Source organism: Mesoplodon mirus, assembly GCF_964341445.2.
Source record: "Mesoplodon mirus genome assembly, chromosome: 12".
Classification (NCBI taxonomy): Eukaryota; Metazoa; Chordata; class Mammalia; order Artiodactyla; family Ziphiidae; genus Mesoplodon; species Mesoplodon mirus.
The window spans coordinates 3,195,357-3,221,235 of NC_138988.1; positions in this window are offsets into that span (position 1 = coordinate 3,195,357).

The following is a 25,879-nucleotide window of genomic DNA, read 5'->3' on the forward strand; positions in this document are numbered from 1 at the left end:
CTTTACTCGCCAGGAACGAGGCGGGGAGTCCCGCCAAGACTGCCTGTCAGCCTGGCCACGGCCATCCTGCAGCTGACACGGGACGGGAATCCAGGACGCCTGCTTTGTGGCCACAGCTTATCCTGCCCTTCCAGAGAGCCTCTGCCTTCAAGGCCCCTGTCCCCAGCCTATCACCCAGCTCTGGACACTCCTCCCCACGGTGGCTGTCCAGGCCCTGCTTGCACACCCCCAGGGAGGTCACCTCTCTCCCTGACAAGCCGGTGCTGGGCCTCTGTAGAACTCCAGGAAGGAGCTTGCGAGGGTGGGCGCTTTTCAGGCCGTGGCGCCTGGGTTCCTTTTTCTCCCCAGCTTCCCCTGTGCCAGATTGTGGTGGACTAGAGACCTGGAAATCTTGGAATGCCACATTCTTGGAAACCTGGTCCCTTCCTGCCTTTGATTTCTTAGAGCTTCCTCTTGGAGCTGGGGCCCCTCATTTCTGATGGAGCCTGTTGGGAGCGCCCCTTGATTTTGATGTCCTTTGGGGTGAAGGAGGTGTTTCTGGAGGGTGGGCCATCGGTGGGGGCGGCATCTGGAGGTGATGATGGGGGCGGGAGTTGGGACAAGAGAAGGAGGGGGTTTGGGGGAGCGGCGCGTGGACCCCCGTGGGGTAAACTCTTCTCCCAGTGGGTGCGCCTCTCCCCGTGGTGTTTTGTGGGCAGTCTTCCGAGCCCCTTTTTCTCCACGTCCTTGTGAAACACCACAGCCCTCTTGGAGTAATTCCTCTGAAACCTCGAATACCTCCAGCGTCTCCCAGGGTATTTTTCTTGTGGTTAAGGTGGTATTTACAGTGAAAACAGCTATTGAAGTGAATCGCGAAAATAATGTCAGTGTTTCCACTTTTGACAAAAATGGGAAGGCAGGTGGTTTCTTGTCTGCGATAAGCGCATCTGCTCCTGCAATAATTACTATTTGAGATAATTATGAAAAAGAATTTAAATACTTAAGGCATGCACAGGGGCCAGGACAACTTTCTTTCGCCTTATTCATAAGTTCTCCTGCAAGTCAGAGTCTTGTCCCGACGTGGGCCGAGGGAGGGGCCGGGCCCTGGGAGGCCGTGGGCCAGCGCCCAGACCCCACCGCTGGGGCTGGGTCAGGAAGAGTGTGGGTCTTGGAATAGGATCCACCTGGGTTGCATCTGGATTTGTCAGGGCAGTGACTGTGGACAGTTTCCTCCGTGCCTCAGTTTCCTTATCTGTGAAATGGGGTTAATACTTGAGTGTGCCTTAGAGGATCGCGATGAAGCAGCGCTCTGTACGGTGCACAGCAGGGCTCAGCATGGGCTGGGTCCCGTGCTGTGCTGTGCGAGGCCTGGGCCAGCTCCTGCAGCTCCCTTGCCCACAGAGATAGAAACCCAGTCCTCGAGAAGCCCAGTGAGTTTGCGTTCCCTCCCTCCAATCTCCTGCAGGACATCTTCCTGGGATGCAGACTTCAGAAGCAGCAGGTCAGCAAATACCCATGAGCTTGGAGAGGAACAGCCTCAGGGAGTCCTGGTCCCCGTCCCCAGATGAGCCCAGAGAGTGCCTCAGGTGTCCCCGTCAGAGCTCAGCAGGGCAGGGCTGAGCTAGGATGTTGGGAAAGAAGTGTTCTTTCTGTCACCTAAGGTGTCTCAGCCGGACCTGAGTGACCATGTGCCAGGGATGCCAGGGGAGAGACAGGGTTTGGGTCAGAGGACTCCTGAGGACCTCTGGTGTGAAGATTTAAGGGCAAATCAGAACCCAGGAATCCTGGGTCCTGGGGGAGGCTAGGGAAAACAGATGTGGAGGGTAGTGCCAGGGCTGATGAAGCACACACGCGGCGCAGAGAGGGGAAGGGCCTTGCCCGGGCTCATGTAGATGCCCTGGCAGAGCCCAGACCTCCAGTGCCTCCACACAGGGCTGCCTCTAGGGACCTTGGGATCACCGCGGGCTGGCCTGGGCGACCTTGGGCGAAGAAGGTCCTGTGACCCACTAGAGCAGAAATCAGAGGAGCTGGCCCAAGCCTCCCAAGAAGACAAGGCAGGTGCCTCAGTTCCGGGCTGGCCGTACCCTGACTCATCATCTGGCCTTTCACAGGTCCATGCCTAACTCCATTCCACTTGCCCCGTCTAGGCAGTAAGAGGGTTGGACTGTAAATGAAAACCCCAAAGAGCAATGGCTTAAACAGAGAGAAATTCTCTTTCATATCTAAACCCAGGGGTATGTGGTACGGGTCGTGTGAGGACCAGCCTCCCTCTAGCTCCTGGCCCTACCAAACAGAGGTGGAGATCTGGTCCTTGGGGTCCAAGATAGCTGCCAGAGTTCCAGCTATCACATCTGACTTCTAAGGAGCAGAAAGGAGGAAGGAGGAAAGAAGAAAAGGGGGCAAAGTGTGGGTATCAGATGTCTTTTAAGAAAGGCTCATGGAAGTTGACGCCGGACGCTGTTTTTACATCCCGCTGGTCAGAGCTGAGTCACATGACCAGTCCTAGATGTGCAGAGGCTGGAAATGAGGTCTTCATACTGGGAGCCCAGCTGAAAATCAGAGAAAGAAGGGGAGGGTGGTGCTGGGGGCCACCAGCTGACTCTGCCATAGGGTGATCTCGTGGGGCCTTTCTGCTTTGACTCTTGAGGGGTCTGAGGGTCTGGAATTGTGCAATCTGCCATGTCCAGACTTTCAAGAAAAGAACGTGGGCTAAATTGAAATACGCTTTCAAAATTCTGAGATTCTAGCATTTCCAAATGGAGTGCCTGTGTGTGTGCGTGCCCAGGTGCTGAGGAGCAGGGCTCAGGTAGCAGATTTGGGGAGCTTGGGGACGGGGGCTGGTGGTGCCCCACGGCGGGCTGCTCCCTCGGCTCCTGGAATCCCCTCGTGCCGGCCTGTCTGCACATGTGCCTCGTGCACCGGAGGCCCGGGGCAGGGGCGGCAGGAGGGGGCCGCCCAGGAATGCCTGCTCTTTTTAAGGCAGAGTTGTCCGTGCAGACTCCGGAGGTCTGGCGCCATGGCCGGCTCGGGCGCTGGGGGGCGCCCGAGAGCAGGCTCCAGGCACTGGGTGGGGTGGGGGTGGGGGTGGGGTCAGAGCCAGAGCTTCTCCCTGGAGGCCTCCTGATTTTGATTCAGGGATGTTTTGCAGCTATTCCGAGTAAGATTCTGTTCTGGGCACTGGGCACTCAGCAGAGAAGCTCCCGGCCCCCGGGGAGCTGCCGTCAGTTAACAAAAGATATAAGTGAATAAACACGAGCAAAACCAAGCAGGAAAGGGGGTTGGGGTGATGGCAGGGATTGCAGTTTTAGATCTGGGTGGTCAAGGAAGGACTTGCTGGGAGGGTAACACTTGGGCAAAAAGACTTAAAATAGAGGAGGGAGCGAGCCAAGTAAGCATCTGCAGAAGGCGTGCTGGGCAGAGGGCACAGCCCAAGCAAAGGCCCTGAGGCAGGTGTGTGCCTGGTGCATTTGAGTTACAGAGCAGGGCCGGGATGGAGTGGGCTGGGCAGAGGGGAAGGCGGCAGGAGGCAAGGTCAGGGAGGTCACGGAGCCAGGTCACGTGGGCCTTGCAACCATTGTAAGGACTTTGGCCCTTCCTGGGCGTGAGGCGGGAGCTGGCGGTCTGAGCAGTGGAGGCTCACAATCTGACCGAGGTCTTCACGGGGTGCCCCTTGCTGCTGTGGGCAGCATGTAGCTGAGGTGCTGGCGGCTGGTTTCCTGCAGGCTGTCCGCCTGCCCCAGCAGCATGGAGCTCCAGCTTCCCGTCCCGTCTCCTGAGTCTTCCTCCTGTGACCCCTCTGCCTTCTCCACAGCCACTATTCCAGCTCAGGCCTCAGCTTCTCTCACTGTGATTCTCTTGCTCCTGCTGCCTCTGGTTTTTCACCCCCTCAGGGCGGCAAAGTGGCTGCAGAGGTTCCAGGCCTCACGTGTGGGATTTTTAGCAGAGCCAGCAGAGGCTCTGGCCTTTGCAGGGATTAGGTCATTTCTGTGCCAATTCCTGGGGCAGGAGGATGCCATGCTCTGATTGTTCTGGGTTATCTGGACCGATTGTTGAGGCAAGTGCCTGTGACTCTGACCTGTCTCTTTTTTCTGCCTTTTAAGGACCCTTGTGATTATGTGGGGCCTACTTGGATAGCCTGGGTCGTCTCCCCATCTCAACGTCCTTAATTTGACCACATCTGCAAAGTCTCTTTTGCTGTGTGTGGTAACACATTCAGGGGTCCCAGGGTTGGGACGTGGACACCTCAGGGTGGGGGGCATGATTGGCCTCTTGCGGTGGCCACGCCCTCTCAAGGCCAACATGTGGCCCCTGCCCACCGCCAGGTGTGGCCCTTGGGGGAGTCTGGGCTAGTGGGAGTGAGGTGTGTGGTGAGGGGTGTGCCCTGACCAGAATGCACAGGACCGGACCTGGGACGTGCTCTGTGACCTTCGGCGCTCCCTTGACCTTGCTGGGCCTTGGTTGGTTTTCCCACTTGTGAACGAGGAGGGGGCTGGTGACATGTTCTTTCAGAGGCTTTCCAGCCCAGGCACTTAAATGCAGCCTGGAGCTGCAGTTTGAAGTCAGAAAGTGCTGGATTCCAAATCTGTTTCCATATGTCCCTCCCTGAACCTCCGCTTTCCCATCTGTAAAGTGGAGTCCTTTGTCCCCACCCTGCCTCCTTCTCATGGTTGCTGCCAAGAGTGATAATGGCCCTGAACATGCTTTATTAAGCTCCAGGCTGAAGGGAGCATTTATTGAGCACCTGCTGTTTGGCAGGCACTGTAAGCCACTCTGTAAGCTGGATTCATCACCGGCTTTCACGTACGAAGAAACTGAGCCCCAAGGCGGCCGTGTGAGCTGCCTGATGGGGCGGCAAGTGTGGGAGGGATCTGGATTTGAACAGACAGCGCAGCCTGGGGGAGCTGCTGGGCAGGAGGATCCATTGGAACCCCTTGAAGATCTCCGGGTCACCTCCAACCTGCGGTGAGCGGTGGCAGCTCCGACTTGACTCCCTGCCTGGGAGCAGGAGGTGGGCGGAAGGCTGATGTGCTTCTGGGTAGGGCCGCCCGGGAGGGGCCGGCAGGAAGACAAGGGGGCCTCAGGCCCTGCCAAGGGGTATTGATTCCAGGCACCAGGCGCTGTGCTGGGGCCCAGCCAAGAGATGAGGTCATGAAGGACGGGGACGGAGACTCCGGGGCCGGCGTCCCGGCCGATGACGTGATCGCCAGACGTGAGGAATCTCTCTCTGCCTGGAAGACGCAGCTCCTCTCCTTCCTTCTCCTTGACAACCCCCTCGCTCCAGCCTGTGGTGTCCGGGGAGGGGGCCCACCTTGCTGTTGTGCTTTGTGACCTTGGGCAAGTCACTGCCCCCTCTGGGCTTCCTCCTGGGACCCCATGGCTCTGAGAGCACCTCCAATGGATACTTTGATCAGTTCCCACTCAAGCTCCTCAGGCTCTGGAGGGTCAGGCAGGGAGGCCGGCATGCCCAAGAAGGGGGTCATCAGCAGCTCCCAAGACCCACCCACAACTGCCTCAGTTTCCCCACCAAGTCCTAAGGGACAGGGGGTGGCTGTCTTGCCAGCTCCCTCTGGCCTCTTCCCATTGTGGCAGCCGAAGTGTGCAGTGGGGGTTGGAGCCCCACGTTCTGCCACTTACAGGCTGTGTGGCCTCTGGTAAGTTGCTTAACCTCTCTGTGCCTGGTCTCCCATCGTGAGGCTGTGGCAGTAGCTGAGAGATGTTGAATGGGCAGGTGGACACCGGCTGTAAGTTGACCCTCTCATCCAGGCACACGTCCTCACAGCTTGAGTTTGGGTCCTGGCTTTGGTGCTGCTGAGCTGTGAGACCCAGGGTAGTTTGGTGCCTTTCTCTGAACCTCAGTTTCCCCATCTGTAAAGTGGGGACCACAGTATCCCCCAGATTGGGTTGCTGGGGACATGAAGGAAGGCTGTGTGGGACAAGCTCTGACACAGGGCTGGGCACCCAAGGTCACTGCCCCACGGATGCTGACCACTGACGTCCTGGCTGCCCAGCAGGCCCAGCCCTGCCGCCACACCTCCCCTCCCCTTGGGCTGGCCCAGGGTCATGTAGGCCCCGCCGGGTCCCCCAAGAGTGTCCTGTTTGAGAACTCAGCTGGGGGTCAGCACATCACCAGCCAGGGCTGAGGATGGCAGACTTACCCATGGAGGTGACAACCATATCTGTCACATCTCCCAGAGCCACGACCCAGCACCCACCAGCTATAGAACCACAAACAAAGCCATGCAGCTCTTTGAAGTTCCCATTTTAACTCAGGGGAATTGAAGTAACTTTTGAGGGAAAACCCCCAGGTAAACAAAAGGAAAACAAGAAAATTTGCCTGCAGTTTCCTCCCCCAGAGATGGCCATTGGCATTTCCAGTCTCTTCTGCTCTGTCTGTGTGTATCTATATTTAGATAAAAGGGACCACGCCATTTTTCCTTTTAATGGAACATAGTGCATGTCTTTCCGTGCTGGGAATCATTTCTCCGCGGCATCATTTCACACGACCACCACGTAACATTGAGGCCTTGATACAGTGTAATGATCCACCCAGCCTAACCCTCCATTGACACAAAGTGTTTACCAGATTCCATACCCTTCCCCCCACCACCACCTCGTGCCCACTGTAATTAAATGCATCCGATCACTCTTGCAGCTAAAATTGCCTGGTCAAAGGATGTGCATTAAAAAAAAAATATATATATATATATATATATATATATTTTTTTTTTTTTTTTCTTTGCGGTATGCGGGCCTCTCACTGCTGTGGCCTCTCCCGTTGTGGAGCACAGGCTCCGGACGCGCAGGCTCAGTGGCCATGGCTCACGGGCCCAGCCGCTCCGTGGCATGTGGGAACCTCCCGGACTGGGGCACGAACCCGTGTCCCCTGCATCGGCAGGCGGACTCTCAACCACTGCGACACCAGGGAAGCCCGAAAAATAAATAAATATTTAAAAAATTTATTGGGCTGCACCAGGTCTTAGTTGTGGCACGCGGGAGCTTTGTTGCCGTGTGTGGGATCTTTAGTTGCGGCATGTGAACTCTTAGTTGTGGCATGTGGACTCTTAGTTGTGGCGTGCACGCGGGATCTAGTTCCCTGACCAGGGATCGAACCCGGGCCGCCTGCATTGGGAGCGTAGAGTCTGACCCACTGGACCACCAGGGAAGTCCCAGGATGTGCATTTTTAATGTTTGATTCTTGATACCCGTTCATATTCCCAGCAGCTGTGTGTTAGTTTTTATGCAAAATGTCCTGGGATCAAAAGTGATTGTGGCTTGTTTGTTTCCTCCTTCAAACATGATCTCCCCTGCTCTGGGAGGATTGATACCTCCTGAGAGACAGACTTCATTCCTAGGGATCCTTCGTGTCAGCCTCATACTGTCTGCCTCTTCTAGTTCATTCTAGCCGGGCTGGCCACCTCACTGTTCCTCCAACTTGCCAAACACATGCCTGCCTCGGGGCCTTTGCACCTGCTGTTTCCTCTTTCTGGAATCCTTTCCTCAGACAGCCAATTTGAGTTGTTTCCTCAACAACTCAAATTGTATTTACTGAGAGGTCTTTCTTGGCTGTCCTAGCTAATAAATATCTGCCCACCTTCATCTCTTTATTATTCTATTTATTCTCGTCATAGCACTTTCACTTTTGGAATTTGTCTTTTTTAGGTATTTGCTTACTTGCATAAGGGGTACCGGGGGCACTAAAGGAAGGCAGTGGATTGGCTGAAGGTCAGCCCAGGTCTCTGCACGACAGTGAAGCAGGGCCTCCCCTGTGCCCTTCCCTGGAGTCTCCCGAGAGCCCAGTGCCTGGAAATGAGAATGAGAATGACCACGAGCTGGGAGGCAGGTGGGCAGTGACGTGAGAGTGGACACTCTGGCCTCTTGTTCAACAGAACACATGGGGCAGTTTGAGGGGCAGGGAGGGTAGCAGGCCTGGTTCCTCCTCTGAATCTCAGTTTCCTCAGCTGTAAAATGGGAATAATGCTTTCTAACTAGCATGTGCATTGTGAGGAAGAAAGGTGATGATGTATGTCAGGTGCCCGGTGCCATGTCTGGTACCCAGTAGTGGAAATATGCAGAGTTTCATCTTGGCCGTTTCCATGTCTGGGGCTCTGCTCTTTGTACCTGCATAGGGTACCTCATTTAATCCTCATAGCACCTGGGTGGTATGTGGTAAATCCTATAATACAGCGGCGGTCCCCAGCCTTTTTGGCATCAGGGACCGGTTTCACTGAAGACAATTTTTCTACGGACAGAGGAGGGGGGTGGTTCAGGCGGTAACGCGAGCGATGGGGAGCGGCAGATGAAGCTTCGCTTGCTCACCCACCGCTCATCTCCTGCTGTGCGGCCCCATTCCTAACAGAATAAACATCCCTAGTTTACAGCCAGGTGGACTGAGCCCAGAGAGGTCATTGGCCAAGGTCATGGAGGCTGGAGCTAGGATTCCACTGTAGAAACTCACCCCCTTGTATAACCACTCTGTGGCCCTGCCTGTTTTGTTTGTTTGTTATTTTTAGTTTAATTTTTTAATTTTAATTTTTATTAATTATTTTACTTTTATTTTTATTTATTTATTTATTTAAACAATTTTTATTGAAGTATAGTTGATTTCCAACGTTGTGTCAACTTTTGCTGTACAACAAAGAGATTCAGTTATACATATGTATACATTCTTTTTTTTTAATATTCTTTTTCATTATGGTTTATCATAGGATATTGAATACAGTTCCCTGGGCTATACAGTAGGACCTTGTTGTTTATCTCTTCTATATATAATAGCTTTCATCTGCTGACCCCAAGTTCCCAATCCATCCCTCCTCCAATCTCCGCCCCCTTGGCCACCACCGGTCTGTTCTCTATGTCCGTGATTCTGTTTCTATTTCATAAATAGGTTCATTTGTGTCATATTTTAGATTCCACATATAAGTGATACCATATGATATTTGTCTTTCTCCTTCTGACTTTATTCACTTAGTATGATAATCTCTAGCTGCATCCACATTGCTGCAAATGGCATTATTTCATTCATTTTTATGGCCGAGAAGTAGTCCATCGTATATATGTACCACATCTTTATCCATTCATCTGTTGGTGGACCTTTAGGTTGTTTCCATATCTTGGCTATTGTAAATAGTGCTGCTGTGAACATAGGGGTGCACGTTTCTTTTTGAATTATAGTTTTGTCTGGATATATGCCCAGGAGTGGGATTGCTAGATCATATGGTAGTTCTATTTTTAGTTTTTTGAGGAACCTCCATACTGTTTTCCATAGTGGCTGCACCAATCTACATTCCCACCAACAGTGTAGGAGGGTTCCCCTTTCTGCACACCCTTTCCAGCATTTGTTATTTGTAGACTTTTTAATGATGGCCATTCTGACCGGTGTGAGGTGGTGCCTCATTGTAGTTTTGATTTGCATTTCTCTAATAATTAGCAATGTTGATCATCTTTTCATGTGCCTGTTGGCCATCTGTATTTCTTCTTTGGAGAAATGTCTATTTAGGTCTTTTGCCTATTTTTTTTAATTGGGTTGTCTGTTTTTGCTGTTGAGTTGTATGAACCGTTTGTATATTTTGGAAATTAAGCCCTGTTGGTCGCATCATTTGCAAATATTTTCTCCGATTCTGTAGGTTGTCTTTTTGTTTTGTTTATGGTTTCCTTTGCTGTGCAAAAGCTTGTAAGTTTGATTAGGTGCCGTTTGTTTATCTTTGTTTTCATTTCTACAGCCCTGTCTGTTAAGTGGTGGAGATGCCTTAGCAGAGGTGGGATCTGGTCTGGCTCCCAGAGCTCTGGGAGACCTTGGGCAAGGTGCATCTTCTCCAAAGACCTCAGTTTCCCTATCTGCCCATATTTGTCAGTGATTCTTGGGATGAGTCTTTGGGAAGCTTCTGGCAGATGGGGCACTGCAGCCGCAAGTGTGGGATAAAGGAAAAGCAGAGGAGGGAAAAGGAAACACTTAGGGGAATGTCGAGGATCGGGGTCCAACTCCTGCACTCGCCACGAGGACATTGCCCTGCCCTCCCCGCTCTCCAGCTCCCTGTCAGCTGTGGTCCCTCCAGGGAAAATGCCACCATGTCCTGCCTGTGGCTGGGCCACAGGTGGAGATGGCCCAGAGCCATGGACAGGCCACACATGGATTCAGGAGCTGGAATGGTTTTGTCACATCGGCAGGAATGATGCAAAGTGAATTTAATTAGAAATAAATGTCAATTCCAGCACTTGGGTCCCCAAAGCAAGTGGCATGTGGCCAGAGTCAGAGACTATGGCTTAGCGCTGTCCCTGGCGGTCAGGAGCTCAGTCCCTGTGTGGTATAGACAAGCAAATGTGCCCTAGGCCATATTACTTAAGGCATAGAGCCTGGAAGGAGGAAGGTGGTTGCTGCCTTCACCCTTGTACTCTTCAGAATCCCTTAAATGCTATAGCTGAGATCCTTGGGACAAGGACAGGTGTAGGCTGGGGGTGTCTGGTGGGACAGCCAGGCAGCAGAGACATCACTTCATGGGGAACAGTTGGAGGAGGTGGGCCACTCAGCTTAGAGAGGCGAACCCAGGGTCCCAGTCCCTGCCTGCTCCAGTGTCTGTAGGGCTTTCCTGAAATGAAGGGGGGTGGGGGGCTGGGGAGCAGGCAAGTCTGTGGGTCAGAGCACAGGGTCAGGGCCCTCTGTGTGTGTGACACTGAGGGAGGCTGCTGGCTCTGTCTGAGAAGTGCTTTTTCCCAGTCCCAGTTTCTGGGGAAGAGATGGGCTATCTTCAGAGATATGTTTTCCTTTCACCCATCTGTCCGTCCATCCGTCCGTCCATCCATCTATCCATCCGTCTATCCATTCATACATCCATCCCTCTGTCCATCCACCCATCCATCCATCCATCTGTCCTTCTGTCTATCTGACCATCCATCTGTCCAGCCACCACCCATCCATCCATCCATCTCTCCATCCATCTCTCTGTCCATCTATCCATCCATCCATCCATCCATCCATCCATCCATCCATTCATCCATCCATCCAATATTTATCGATCCTCCTTGCATTAGGCTGGTCACAGCAATGGAAACAGGCTCCATTTCTGCCCTTGCAAAGCTCACAGTCTGGAGTGAAGACTAAACAGGCAACAGCACCTAGAGGGGTGAGAGTCAGGAGAGACAGTGACCCTGGAGGTGTGAAGGAGGGTGGAGAGACCGTTTGCTGGGGAGGGATTTAGCTGTCACATGGGAGGTGGGGTAGGATGACCTTGGGGTCTGTCAACGGGGATGCACAGGTTGGCGCGGTTGCCCTGATCTCAGGCTGTTGTTGGCGGTACAGATCGCGAGTCCTAGCCCCCGAGGCCATGGAAGCATCTCTTGTAGGGAGCTGGATGGGTCTTTGAACATCCCCGCTGGGATGCACAGAGGAGGGGAAGGCAGCGTGTGAGCAGGTCTTGGACCACCCAATTCCTTCCACCAAAGCGACCTGAGCTTCCTTGTGCGTTGGATGTTGAGGTCAGGGTTTCGTGCTTACACGAGCTGGACCCCATGTCTCTCTAGGGTCCTCTGTGGATGTGGTCTTCTGAAGACGTGAGCTATGACTCAGACCTGGCCATTCAGAGAAGAACATGTCCTGACCACACTGAATGTGGCTCAGGGATAGTCACATGACATTAGACACGTGAGGTCACATGACAGGCCAGTCAGCACCGGTGCTGAGATTGGCCCCATCAGGCGGCCACCTTCTAGGGACTTGGGGCTGCTGGCCGGCATCTTGCCGCCGCAGGAGAGATCCTGCCTGAGGACGAGCCACACAGATCAAAACAGTGCTGAAACAGGCAAAGAGATAGTCCTGAGGACACCTTTTGGAAGATGTCCAGCCTTGCCTGAGTCCGAATCCATCACTAAGCTCTTCATTTACGTGCGCCAGTATTCCCTGCTTCTCCATTTCTCATTTTTCATTTATTTTTCCAGCTTTATTGAGGTATAATTGGCAAATAAAATTGTAAGATACTGAAAGTGTACGTCATGATTATCTGCTGTACGTATACATGGTGCCTCCCATCTGGTTGATTTACACATGGTCACCTCACATGTGTATGTTTGTGTTCTGTGTGTGTGTGGTGAGAACGTTTGAATTCTACCGTCTTAGCAAATTTCAATTATACAACACAGTGCTGTCAACATAGGCACTATGTTTTACATTAGGTCCTTTTTTTTTTTTTTTTTTTTTTCTGCGGTACGCGGGCCTCTCACTGTTGTGGCCTCTCCCGTTGCGGAGCACAGGCTCCGGACGCGCAGGCTCAGCGGCCATGGCTCACGGGCCCAGCCGCTCCGCGGCATGTGGGATCTTCCCGGACCGGGGCACGAACCATGTCCCTTGCATCGGCAGGCAGACTCTCAACCACTGTGCCACCAGGGAAGCCCCATTAGGTCCTTATTGATCTTATCGCCAAAGGTTTGTACCCTTTAACCAAGCTCTCCCTAATCCCCCCATGCCCAGCCCCAGGCAACCACGTGTCTACTGTCTGATTCTATGAGTTTGACTTCTTTTTTTAAAGATTCCCCATATAAGTGAGATCATACAATATTTGTCTTTCTCTGTCTGGCCTATTTCACTTAACATAATGCCTTTAAGGTCCATCCATGGTGTTGCAAAGGGTAGGATTTCCTTCATTATAATGACTGAGTAATATTCCATTGTATGTATATAAACCGCATCTTCTTTATCCGTTCATCCATCCACGGACACTTACCTTGTTTCCGTATATTGGCTATTGTAAATAATGCTGCTGTGAACATGGAGTGAAGCTATCCCTTTGAGATCCTGTTTTCATGTCCTTTGGATAAATACCCAAGAGTGGGATTGCTGGGTTATATGGTAGCTCTAATTCTAATTTTCTGAGGGACTTCCTTACTGTTTTCCATGGTGGCTGCACCAGTTTACATTCCCACCAACAGTACACAAGGGTTCCTATTTCTCCATTTTTTTTAAAGCCAGTTTGCATTGGCTGCCCTTTGCACCTGAAGTAATCCTGCCCAGTATACCCTCTGGCATTGTACTTGTAGAGAAACCAGGAAGGGAGACCCAGAGAGGGAGACCTTGCCTAAAGTCACCCAGTGAGCTGGTAACTGACATGGGAGCTGACCCAAGGCCCTGCCTCTCGGAGCCTCTTTGCCCTGCTTAGAATGGCCTCTGGGAGGGTAAGCTGGTAGGGGGCTGGGAGCCCCCAGCATCAGGCAAGGTGGGTGGGCCAGTTCTTTTGCCTCCCAGCAGGGGCCCATCTCTCTACTGGGGGCCCTGGGGCAGTACATGAAGCTAGAGCTGGGGAGGGTTGCTGTGCTATTGCCGAGGACCAGCACAGGAGGAATTCAGCTCAGGGGCAAAGGAATAGCTTCCCACAAATAGAACCAGATTCCACATTGGAAGAGCCTCAGTCTCAACTCATGCCTGAAGCTCAAACAAGCTTCTGTGTAGCCCAGAGTTTCTGGGGTCCCTCGGCCTTGATGGTTGATGGGCCAGGAGGAAAATGACAGCATTTTTCTCTTTTTTTTTTGCTTTGTTTTATGTTTTGGGGATTCTTTAATGGTTTCACTTGAAAAATAAATAGGAATTCAACCACTAAAAAAGTTTGAAAGACGCTGAACTCACGTCCACAGCCATTTTACAGATGGAAAAACAGGCTCCAAGCAGAGTCAGAACTTTGCCAGGGACCTTCAGGGGGCGGCACTGGCGTGGGACTCTGATTTTCTGCCACCCCACCCCCAACCTTGGGCCACAGGCTTGCAGTGTGATGACTGCCAGGCTCCATGCCCTCTCTGAGCCTCTGTGGGATCAGGTGGTCTCTGGGAGCTCTCCAGCCTCGTGCTTTGCATCCCCAGCCACCTCCTGGGTTCTCCGGTCCTCACAGCCACCTTCAGTGAAACGAAAAGTCATTTCTGTCTTTACAGAAAGGACAGATGAATCAGAGGGTTGATCAGTAGGGGACTAATGCAGCGCCCCAGCCAACTTCGTCACTCCTGTGTGCCTTGAATGAAATTCCTCTTCCGTATGTGCCTTTCAGAAAAAGAAAAAAATAGAAGAACATAGGGTAAAGAATTCAGAGAGATGAATTGACCCTGATAATATCAAAGAGTTAATTTCTGAGGTCATTCCTGAGCTGTCAGGGGTCTGGAAGACTTTCTGTAAGCCATAAATAACGCATTTTAATAATGGGGACTTTGATTCCTCTCTGGGGGCTGAAACTGTATTGTGATTCGGGTGGCAGCTTGTCAGGGCGCCGGCACAGGGTTTCTCCAGCGCTTCTTAAGGGATTACATATTTTGGGTATGTTCAGGTCTTCATGGTCTACTGGAAACCCATCCTGCTGAAATGCTTTTGACCCAAGGAAATGGACTTGTAGTGGAAAACACTTTTTTCCAACTCTCAAGTTCATTGTTCAGCAGTTTCACCCTGCATTTGGTTGAAAGTTTTGATTAATTATTTTCCCCATTCCCCTGACCTTACAGCAGCTGCAGGACTCTAAGGCGACTCTGGTCTCCCACCTCACTGGGACCCATGTCTAAGGCTACTGTGGATAGTGGAATTTCAGCATCTCGGGGAGTAAGAAACCCTGCCTTGGACAACCTTCAGGGCTGAGATCTGCCCAGACCAGGTTCAATCTGAAATGTATCTTCAAAGATCTGGGCTCTAGTCTTTGCCATGGATGTGCTGTGTGATCCTGAGCAAGTCACTTAATGTCTCTGGGCCACGTCTCCTCCTCTGTGGAATAACTTTAAGCCCAGTGATTCTGTGGTTTGATGTTCTTTGAGTTCTGAGAAGAGCTGTTTCCTCTACTATGAAGGGATAATGACACCTCCATGCAAGAGGCACTTGGTTCCTTTTCATGGAGCTGAAGACAGAGCTACAGACACAGAGCTTAGAGCTACCCTAAAAACTGTAGGGCTTTAATGCTCCATTCCAACCTTTGTATATTTTTTAATTCTGTGAAGAATGAAAGAGAAAAATATAGATTACCATGATAGATACTGCCATTTACCTAACCAATAACCATATCCCCCTTTTCTCAGTAATAGGAATGTGATTTTGTTCAGAGTAACACTATGCCAAGGCAAAGAACTACTTTCCTTGGCTTCCCTTGCAGCTAGGAGTGGTCATGGCAAACAGTCCTAGCCAGTGGGTTCTAAGCAGGTGCTGTTGGGAGGGACTTCTGGGAAACTCATTTTGCTGCTCATTCTCTGGCAATTCTTTTTCCTTTCTGCTTGGGATTTGGATGTAATGGCTGGAACTCTACAGCTACTTTGTGAGCATGAGGACAAGGGGCATACCTGAAGGAAGGTAGAGGATAGTGTGGAGTAGCTGCCTAGGCCTGGTCTATATACCTCCTGGTTTTTAGTTATAAGAGAGAAAAACAAATCAGCATCATGTTTTAAGCCACAGTTATTTAGATTTTCTTATCAAGTGCAGCCCCACAAACAAAAGCAATGACAAGCAAGAAGTTCCAGGCAAAGCAAAATGAAAACCTTTCTAGAGATCAAGTCTGGGAAGAAAGTAAGAATGCAGCTGTACGGGCCACAGAATTCTACACAGCTTTAGAAGCTGACCTTAAAATTTGGCTTGAGCTTCCTAGTAGCCAGGTAAAGGAGGAAACACTGCCAGTGACGCGATTCTCATGATGCTCTGGCAGCCTCTCCTGTGTCTTGAACCCCTCTTTCTCTGCTGGCTCACTGCCTTCCCTGGCAGGCTGTTTCTTTCCTCCCTTTCTCCACACTTCCTGAATGAGTCCCCTACACCCCAGTCTCTGCTCCCCATCTTCCGCTTTCTGGATTCATGGCCAAAAAAGACCGTTGCAGACCTCTCGCACTGGATCCTCATTCATTCTTTCATTCTACAGATTTCCACTGGCCACTTACTGTAGCCCAGGGGTAACCGCGGTGAGGAGAATCTCAGACCCTACTCCCCGCCCCTGCTTCGAGCTGATGGACACAGCAGCATTTAAAGTCTGTGCACATGTCTGGTGTCCTGCACGTGCCCGCGGAGGAGGATGACAGCACAGGGTGAGGTGCAGAGTATGGCGGGAGGGACCAGATCATATAAATACAAGGTAGCCAGGGAAGACCTCGCCCAGGGAGGGGAGGGAATGATCTCCAGGAATGTGTTCTGTCAGTGAGCACAGCAGGTGCAAAGGCCCGGAGGCAGAGGTACGTTTGGCTTGTTTGAGGACCAGCACAGAGGCAGAGTGGCTGAAGCTCAAGAGGGAGAGAGTAGTTGAAGATGAGGTTGGAGTGGGGGGTGGGTGTCTCTGGAACATCACAGGTGGCTGCGAGCCAAGGGAGGGTGTGGAGCAGGGGAGGGCCGTGACCTGGCTTAGGCTTTGTCAGGCGCCCAGCTTCCTCCTGGAAACCCTCTTTGCATTTTCCTCCTGCCTTTCCTCTGACCCCTCTCTGTTCCCTCTGGGCTGGCTTCCTTCCTCTCTCAGGTGTCAAGGTTCCAAGGGCTCTGTCCTCGGTTCTCCTCTGCCTCTGACTCCTTCCCCTTGCATCACCTCAAGACTGCCTGCTTCTCCCTTCCTCCCTCTCCATCGTCTCACCTCCTGTCACCCTGTCCCTCCTCCTGTCACTCCCCGGCTCTCACACTCTCAGCTCTCAGTCAGCCTCCTCCCTGGCCTCCCTGCCTCCAGTCTCTCCCTGCCAGCCTGTCCATACACACAGTTCACCCTGTAACTCAAAACCAACTGCTCCTTTCAAAACGCTGCAATGTTCCGCCTCCCCTGCCCCCCACGACCTTCCTGCAGGTGGAGACCAAACTCCAGCACTTTCCCCTGGGTGCGAACCCGACCCTCGACCCTTGTCAGCTCCAGTATCAGCTATAGCCATCCCCCCCACCCACCCGGAGATTCTCTCACTTCCCTGCAGGGGACATCCCCTCACACACCTCTTCACCCTCACACACCTCGTCCTCTCTGCTCAGAATGTACCTGTGCATCTTGCTGACCTGAAAACTCTGACTCACTCTTGAATGAGAGTCAATCAGGATGATTCTGACTGCATGAAAGCTATCCATCAAGGACATTTATTTTTACCTTACAGAGAGTCTGGAGGTGAGGGAGGCAGTGTGTATGTTCAGGGGTTCAACACAGACATCAGGGTCCTAGTTCTTGCCATCCTTCCAAGTGGACTCCTCTGCATGTTCACTTTCCCTTCAGGGTTGTGCCTCATGGTCCCAAAATGGCTGCCAAAACACCAGCCAGGCACTGTAGACCCAAAGCAGGAAGTGAGAGAGCAGGGTATCAAGGGACTTTCTCCTCATGTGCTAGTCCCTTATCAGGGAGGAAACATTTTCCCAGAAGCCTCCAGCGGACTTCTCCTGGTGTCACATGGTCACCCCTTGGCCAGTCACAGGCAAATGATGACAAGAATGTCATGATAGCATGGAGCAATCATCCTTTGTTCTCTGGGTCGATGTGTTTTAGCCCCACTGAGAAATGAGGGCCTTGTTACTAAACAGAGAGGAGGAATGACTGTTGTGTGGACACCCAGCCAAATCTGCCTTGTGAAGTCTGCTCAGATGCCCCCTCCCCTGTCACATTTCTTCCCCCAACCCCCCAACCTTGGAGTTGGAGAGAGCCTAAACTCTGGACCATGTTCCAGTGACTGCTGGCCTTGGATTCAGTATTTCCTAGCTCTTATCTCATGCATCTATTTCTGTAAGCTCTATTTCTATAAGCCCTGTCACCCCCATTTTACAGAGGAGGAAGCTGAGGCTCAGAGCTGGAAAGGGCAGGTAGGCATTGAAGGTCAGAGGAGAGGAGGGACTGGCCTGAGGTCTCCCATCGAATTTCTACTGGAGACAGGCTGGGCAGTGGAGCTTTCTGCAGTGATGGAGCTGTTGCATGTCTGCACTGTCCAGTATGGTAGCCACTAGCCACATGGCTGCAGAGAGCTTGAATTAGGGCTAGTGCGACAGAAGACAGAATTTTTGATTGAAACAGACATGTGGCTAGCGACTGCTCTATGGGATGGTGCGGTGCTGGAACCAGGCCTGGAACTTCAGTGCAGCTGCAGACAGGAGGTAGGCGGGCCACAGACAGACAGATGGCCTTAAAATGTGTGAACTGGAGTTCGCCACATCCTGACCCTCACTGGGGGCTCCAGTTGAGAATGTGTCACTAGAAATGCAATTATAGTCTTGGAAAGGGCTTGGCAGGGTGAAGAAATCATTCACCCACCCTAATAAGCTCTGGAAATCATTTACCCTGAGGAGAATGAGAAACAAGGTCCTGAACTGGTTCTGCTCAGAGCATTTGCCTGTGGAGTCCAGTCCACCCCACGAGTGGCAGGCAGTGGGCTCCAGTCTCCCACCTAAGGTGCAGACTAGTTCATCAGGACCTGAGTGCCAGGAGTTGGGGTGGGGTGGAGGTCTAGAGACGCCATCCAGGCAGCCCCTCGTATCATTGCAAGGGAGACTGAGGCCCAGACAGGGGTATGCTCCTGATGGAGCTGGTGGTACCTTACCCATCTGTCGTAGGACTGGGCACCTGCCAAGGTCCTCATTGTGGCCACCTCAGCATCCACCCCTCCCTCCTTCCCACTAAGCAGTGGTCATGAGGTGTGGGAGGTCACTGTCTCCACCTTAGCTCTACCATGGACACTCCAAGCCAGTAGGCACAATCCCGTCTCTTTTACCATAGTGATGGACCACTAATGGGTGCCTAAACCAACCAGTGCACAGGGACAAGTCACCCTGAGGGCAAAGCCAGCATCCAAAGGACTGTGGAGAAGAAAGAGTCACCGAGAAACAAAGACAGAGCCTTGATCAAACCATACTCAAAGTCATCTGTTTTTGGAATTTTCCATTATGTGATCTAGTAAACCCGCCTTATAGGTTAGATGAGTTAAAATTGGGTATTCAGTTACTTGCCACCAAAAGCATCCTTCCTGACGCAACATGTGACATCCGTTCTGTCATCACTCCTCAAATTCTCCTGAAGTAGTAGTGAGTAATCCCAAACTATAGGTGAAGAGGTCTGGAAAGTGACAGGTGCTTGTCCCAGGTTACTCAGTCCGTGGGGTAGTGGACCTGAAAGGCAGCAACTGTGTGGTGTCCTGTTCTTTCATTTAATTCTCACAACATGTCGGTGCATTAGGGATTAGTGCCCTATTTTACAGACAGGAATATTGAGACTCAGAGACAGAAAGGGACTTGCCTACTTCTCATGATGACGTGATGATACCGGAGGAGAGCTGGGGCAACATATCAGTTATTCCGAGCCCCGGTTTAGAGATGTTACGTGAAGCGCTCTGATGGCACTTTTTTTTTTTTTTTTTTTTTTGTGCATGAGAATGCCCTAACTGTCTTCACGTGGCTACTTTGGTATCGTGTGTTCCTTCCCTCCATCTTGGAGAACTTGTATCTAAGGAGCTGGACGGATGTTTTTTAGTTGGGAGCTGCACTGAGATGGCCCTCTGGATCAGTGATTGCCATGTTACAAACCACCCCCAAGTTAGCAACTTAAATCTGCACCCATTTATTCTTGCTCTCAAGTCTGTGGTCAGCTGGTTGGTTCTCATCTAGACCAGGCTCCACTCTGGGTGACTTGAGAGAAGGGAGTTTACTGAAGGGCCGGTGAAGCTCACAGAATCACTGGAGTCAGGAGGACGTAGTTTGGAATTGGGCCAGACTATCCAGGAAAGTTGATGATGCTCAAACTCTGCTCCCTGACACCACCTCTGAGGGAATTTCTCCGAGTTGCTCATATTAGTGGACACCGTGAGACACATAGGACTGGATTCTGCTCTGCTGCCCATGGTGGTGAAATCCAAAGGCACCTGCGCCGGTATCAGTCAGCTGTTGCAGTGTAACAAAAGGACCCCAAACTCAGCTTCTTCAAACATGAGCTTGTGTCATTGCTCTCGAGTCTCTGGTTCATCTGGGCAGTTCTGACATACTCACATTTTGGAATAATCATATAGCTATTAAAATGAATGAACTTGAACGCCAAATGTCAACATGGATAAATATAATGTTGAGCCAGAGAAGCAAGTACAGAAAGGATACTTACAATGATACATTTGTATAAAATGCAAGAACAGTGTTTATAAAAAGGGAGGTACCTGGAGGGCTCTCTGGAGAGCTGGCAGAGACCGTGTTGTCACCTGACCACTGGCCTGCCAGCTCCTCCTTGTTCAGAGTCGTCAGCCTGTGGGGCTGCCCTGGGCAGGAGAGGGGGAAGCTGGTGGTGAAAGGTGGGCATCCCCTTCTGCCTAAGGGGACCTCCAGAATGGGGAAGGGGGACTCTGAAGGACATCTGGGAACATTAGGGGAGAGCCTGGACACTGCCTACCCCAAATGACAGCCCTGGCCTCCCTGACACCCAGATCCCCTCCTCGTGTCCCCCCTCTCCTCCCAAAGCCTTCTCCACCTGACTTGCCGTCTGACTCGGTACCTCCCTCTTCTGGGCTATTCTAGAGCTCTTTGTCCTCTCTTCCTCTCTTAGGGTCCCCAAAACTTTCCGCTGTTCTGTGTGTGTCAAATCTACTGTAAACAGGATCTGGAAGGATGGAGGGGCCGAGAGATGGTCTGGAAAGAGAGGACGGATGGAAGGAGGGAAGGAAGGAGGGAGGGGAAGGAGGGAGAAAGGAGGGATGGGAGGGAGGGAAGGGCTAAAGGGCTGAAACCTCCTGGCCACATGTGTTCCCTGCAGCATCCCAGCCCAGAGGAGGCTTGCCTAATCTTGGTGACTGGCTGGCTGTGGGAGTTCTTAGGGAAAATGGTGATGATGACTGTCCCCCAAGTTTTCTCCACGTTGACACCGAATGTCCTTTGACTTGGTGTCTTCTGACACTATGGAGAGTGAAGGACACTCCTCCCTGGGGGCGCCCCCCACCCACGCTCCCAGCAGCTTCCTTCTCTGTCACCCGTCTCCTTCGTCTTGGCTCAGATGTGCTCAGACCGCTGTTGTCTGTGGCCAGCAGGTCCCTCTGCCCTTGTCTCCACCTGCGTTCCTGCTGTCAGCCTCCCTGCTCCCTGCAGGCAGAGCCTGAGGCGAGGATTGGGTGCCTGGGCTTCCTTGACAGAGCTCTCAGGGGAACCTGGGAGGGAGAGGAGCAGGGTCAGACGGGGGAACAGACAGAGCAAGGATGCGTCTCAGGAGACGTGTGGCCTCAGCCTGACCCACGGAGAGCTCTGCAGAGGAGAGGGTGCCGCGGAGCTGCCCCCTTGGGGGGACTGGACCTCGTAAGGTCCATCACTGGTCAATCACCGCTCCTGAGGGCGCGTGTGGGATGGGCAGAAATCTCCCTGCTATTTATTTCCAGATTCTTAGGCTACTTTCTCAGTAAAGGCATGGCTACAAGCTGTTAGTAGGGCCCTCGCAGTAGCTGGGGCGTGGGTGCCGCCCGGTTAAGGGATCTGGGCACCAGCAGCACCCACGACCTCACCAGCCTGGCTGCACCTGCTCCCTAGGGCCCGGGCTGTGCAGCAGGTGGAGGGCTGCCTCGACTTCTGCCTCTCTGGGCACTGCTGGGCCACTACTTTTGCTGGAGCCTCCAGCAGAAGGAGCGCCTTGGTCTAGGTGAGAGGCTCTCAGTGTGAGCCCATTGAGGGGATTTTAACAACTGGGAAATGTCACACTCTGCCCTGGATTTCTGGCCTCTCTTGGAATCGGGGAGATCCAGCCCCTTGGGTCCACACTCCTGCAGGGCCGTAGGTCAGCTGGTGCCGGGCATGGAGCCACCGTATCTGGGTCACTGGCTCCCTGCCCCGCACAGCCCCCTGGCCCACTCCCCTCATTTATGGCGGCTGCTGGGCCCCTGTGGGCCTCTGAGGTTTGCACTCATGGCCTAACTGACCCCATTGACCTCTGAGCTCAGACATTCTGTGTCTCTGTGTTTTCAGTGACGCTCTCCTTACTGAGAGCCTACGGTGTGCGGTACTGCAGCTACTTTATGTCCAAAGGTGACAAGCAATTCTCAGTCTCTTACCAAAAAAAAGAGAAAAGCCTTTCACTCTGCTGGGGACAAGCACGGGACTAGATGGGGAGGGACACGGAACCTGCCTTGAGCAGCGCCACAGTGAGGCTGGCTTGGGAAGGGGTATGTGAGTGCCTGTTGAAGGCCTGGTGGGCACACGTGTCTTGTGGGTGTGTGTTTGTCAGCGGGCAGGACTGGGTAGGAGCCCAGGAAGGAGGATGCTGTGCCGTCGAGGTGGGAGGTGATGGTGGCTTTAACCTCAGTGGTTACCATGGCAACTGAGAGCTGGGACTGTCTTACAGAGGGACCAAGAGGGCTTGGTGGTGGTTGGATGGGGGGCCAGAGGAGGTGGGCAGGACAGGATGGCTTCCAGGTGTTGGCCGGTGTCCCAGGCTGACTCACAGATAAGCAGGTGAGGGTTCTAGAAGGAGCAGGCCTCGTCCCAACTGCCCTCTTGGCCGGCTGGTCATGTCCAGCCCCGCAGGGAGAGAGCTCGCTGACCCAGACCAGGCAGCCGGGTGGTGAGCCCTTGCTGTGCTGGACGGGGTGTGAACAGCCCGCTTCTGGGGCGCAGAGGTGCTGAGGCCTGTCTGGGCCCAGAGTCTGAGCCCTACTGCGACCCTCTGTGCTGTCTCCCCCGGCCCAAGAGCCCCGGGATCCTGGGGAGTCAGGAGCCAGGCCCTTCCCTCTGCCCTCGAGGCCCTGGTGGTCCCCCGGCTGAGATACATGTGCACCCTCCCCGCAGCCCGGCCGTCACCCTCCGAGCCGGCTTCTTGGATCGGCCTCCAGGAGATGAGCTCAGGGGCTATTCCTGCCCAGTGACGTCACCTGGCCTGGGGCTGTCCCCTGGGGCTGGGGACCAGAGCCCTCAGACACCCCCTAGCCGCTCCCCATCACACTCACACTCACACGCTCCCACACCTGTGCTTTCCCCCCTTGACACACCCTGTACTCACCGTCCTGCCCCGCTGGCCACAGAGCACGCACACCGCAGTCTCACACACACACACCCCCGACACGCGTTCCCATGCGTGCACGTGCCCTGCTGCACACTCTCCCTCAGGTCCATGTTCTCACGTGCCAAGGGCCACGCTGGAGTCACACACACCACGCTCGCTCCTACCCCTCACCTGCCCGCGATGTGCACTCTCCCTGTCCCTGATCCGCGAGCCCACCCATGAGTCCACGGCCCCGAGTGCAAATCGCCACATGCATCCTCGTCCCCAAGTTCACACCTTCAAACCCGTAGGCTCCCCGTGACCACCCCCAGTACCTCTGACACAACGAGAGCCACCCAAGGGGGCCCTGTTGTCTGCCATCTCTGCAGGGAGGAGGAGGCCCGTGACCCAGAGCGTCTGGCCGGCCCCAAGCCTGTGGAAGGGATAGCTTTCTCTGGGTTGAAGCTGGCTAAGTATGGGAGTGAGCGCCCCATCACAGGAGGTGTGCAAACATGGGCTAAACTACTGCTGATGGAGAAGGGGTGGAAGGGCCTCAACCCAGAGACCCTGGGAGGCGGAGGGGATGGAGGAGCTGGGTCGGGCAGCGGGCTCTGGGGTGATGAAGGGCCGGCCAGGGCAGGAAGGGGGCAGGAGGGGGCTGGAGGGGCAGGTAAGGGCGGGGCTGGCTGGCCCAGGGGGTGGGGGCTGTCTCGCCATGGCCACCATAACTCAGCTGGGGTGGACAGTTTCCTTTCTCCTGCCTGATTTACTGCCTGCTTTGGAGGGGCGAGGCCCATTCTTTGAACTTCAAAGGGAGCAGTGAGGGAAGCCGGGGCAGTGGTGACAGCCCACTGAGCCCGGGGGCCTGTCCGCGGTCGGCCAGGAGGCTCCCGGGCCTGAGTCTGCCGGCCACTCACCAAGGCTTGCTAAGCCACAGCCTCTCGGCCTGTGAATGAGACCACGTTCTCCCTGGTCTCTCCTACACACTGCCCCACGGCTTGTGCACCTGGGTGCAGAGTCAGGCAGCATTTGTCTGTTGGGTTTTTCATCCCTTTTGCTGAAGGCCTGGCTGGCCTGGGCTCTGCCACGGTGCCTCTGTAACTGCAGGCTGCTGTTTCCATCTCTGGGCCTCAGTTTCCTCCTGAGGATCCCAAGCTCCGTGGTCCCAGAGAGGAGGAAGAAAGGTCTAGTCCTGCACGTGTTTTCAGTGCCGAGGGCTGTGACATCGGGGTCACAGCTGTCCGTTCCACAGGGGTCCGTTCCAGCGTCTCAGGCCTGGAAGGTCTGTCCAGGACCGAGAGGGGACTTGGCCCTTCTTAGGTTTTTAGCCCACTGCTCTGTTGTCATCTTCACAAAGACAGAAACGAGGAGAGACATTCTTAGGTTTTCCTTTCTGCATTTTCAGTTGGGTAAATCAAGGCCCAGAGACATTAGGTCTGCCTTCCAGCCACACAAGAAGGCCTCTGGCCCCAATCCCTGGTCTCTCCCACACATTGCCCCATGGCTTATGCACCTGGGTCCAGAGTCAGGCAGCATTTGTCTGTTGGGTTTTTCATCCCTTTTGCTGAAGGCCTGGCTGGCCTGGGCTCTGCCGCGGTGACTGTGTAACTGCAGGCTGCCGTTTCCATCTCTGGGCCTCGGTTTCCTCCTGAGGATCCCAAGCTCCGTGGCAGTGGCCTTAGTGCTTGATCAGACCAGCGTTTTCTTTGTTGTGCCCTGTGTTACGTCGAGCATTCAGAGCAGGTGTGGGTCAATGTTCAAAAATAGGAGGCTTCCCATAAACATCTTGGTTTCCACCTTCTCTTAAAGAATCAGAAACTTTGGTCATGTTGATGTTCCCATCTGCTGGTCACAGGCCGGCCAGAGCTGGAAGTGGTTCCCCGTTAGGTGGAGGGCACGTTCTCCAGCCCCCGCACCCCCTTCCACACAGTGCCCTTGTTGATGTGCTCCGCTGGCCCCTGGGACGCCTGAGTTCGAGACCCCCTAACTTACCTAAATGGACCTGCTTTGGAATTCCTGCTTCATTTCTTATCTGCTGTGTGACCTTGGGCAAGTCACTTAGCCTCTCTGATCCTCAGAATGGACTGAAGCATGCGGTACCTGGAGAGGTTCTCAGCACAGGCCCTCTCGGCATTTCGTCTGTTCTTTGGGAACGTCTTGGTCTTGGCTGACGGCAGCTGGGCTGCTGGGGCCTGTAGGAGAGCTCAGTGCTTCTCCCTCACGGTGCACACAGGAGGTGAGCGGCAATGCAGGAAACGTCAGAGGGAGGCAGTGGGCATGGGAACAGCTTGGCAGAGGGACCTGGATTTGAGTCCTGCTTCCAGCACTTTCTAGCTAAGTGACCTTGGGAAAGTTACTTAACCTCTCAGGCCCCTGCTTCTGTGGGCTCCTCTTCCCTGGAGGCCTCACATCAGTGTGGTTGTGGGGAGGTCGGGGGTTAGTGCGGGAAAGTGCCTGGTATGTAGCTGCTGCTTCATGATCCAGGGCAGTCAGGGCCCCAAGAGGCACCGCTGAGGGGAGTGCCAGGCATCAAGAGAACCTCCTGGAAGACCAGGGAGTTGAGGGTCTGGACAGGAGGTCTAAAGATGGGGGGAGGGGAGTATGGGAAAGAGCGAGGGGCACCTGGGAAGACTGCAGCTAGTCTGGGAAGGGCCATAGGGGTGACTGGGGGCTGGCAAAGGGCCGAGGAAGTGAGCTCAGGGACCCAGACCACACCGTGGCGTGTGGGGAGCCATGCGAGGTCTTGAGCAAGGGGGGCACCTGTCTCTCTGTGACGTCAGTTGTGACATAAAAGGATGCACTTACCCTCGTGCCCCTCCTGTTGAGGCAGATACACATACTGTCCTCAAAGTTCCTACCCTGGGGCCGTGGAGAGAGCAGAGCCACTGCAGACTGGGTCTGGGTCCTTGGACTCAGGTCCCTGCCTGCTACCCGGCCTCACCCTGGGTGTCAAGCACTTCCTGAAGACCTGCTGGGGTGAAATGAGCCAGGCCTTTGGGTTCAAGTGAGCAGGGCCCAGACCCCAGCTCCACCCTGTG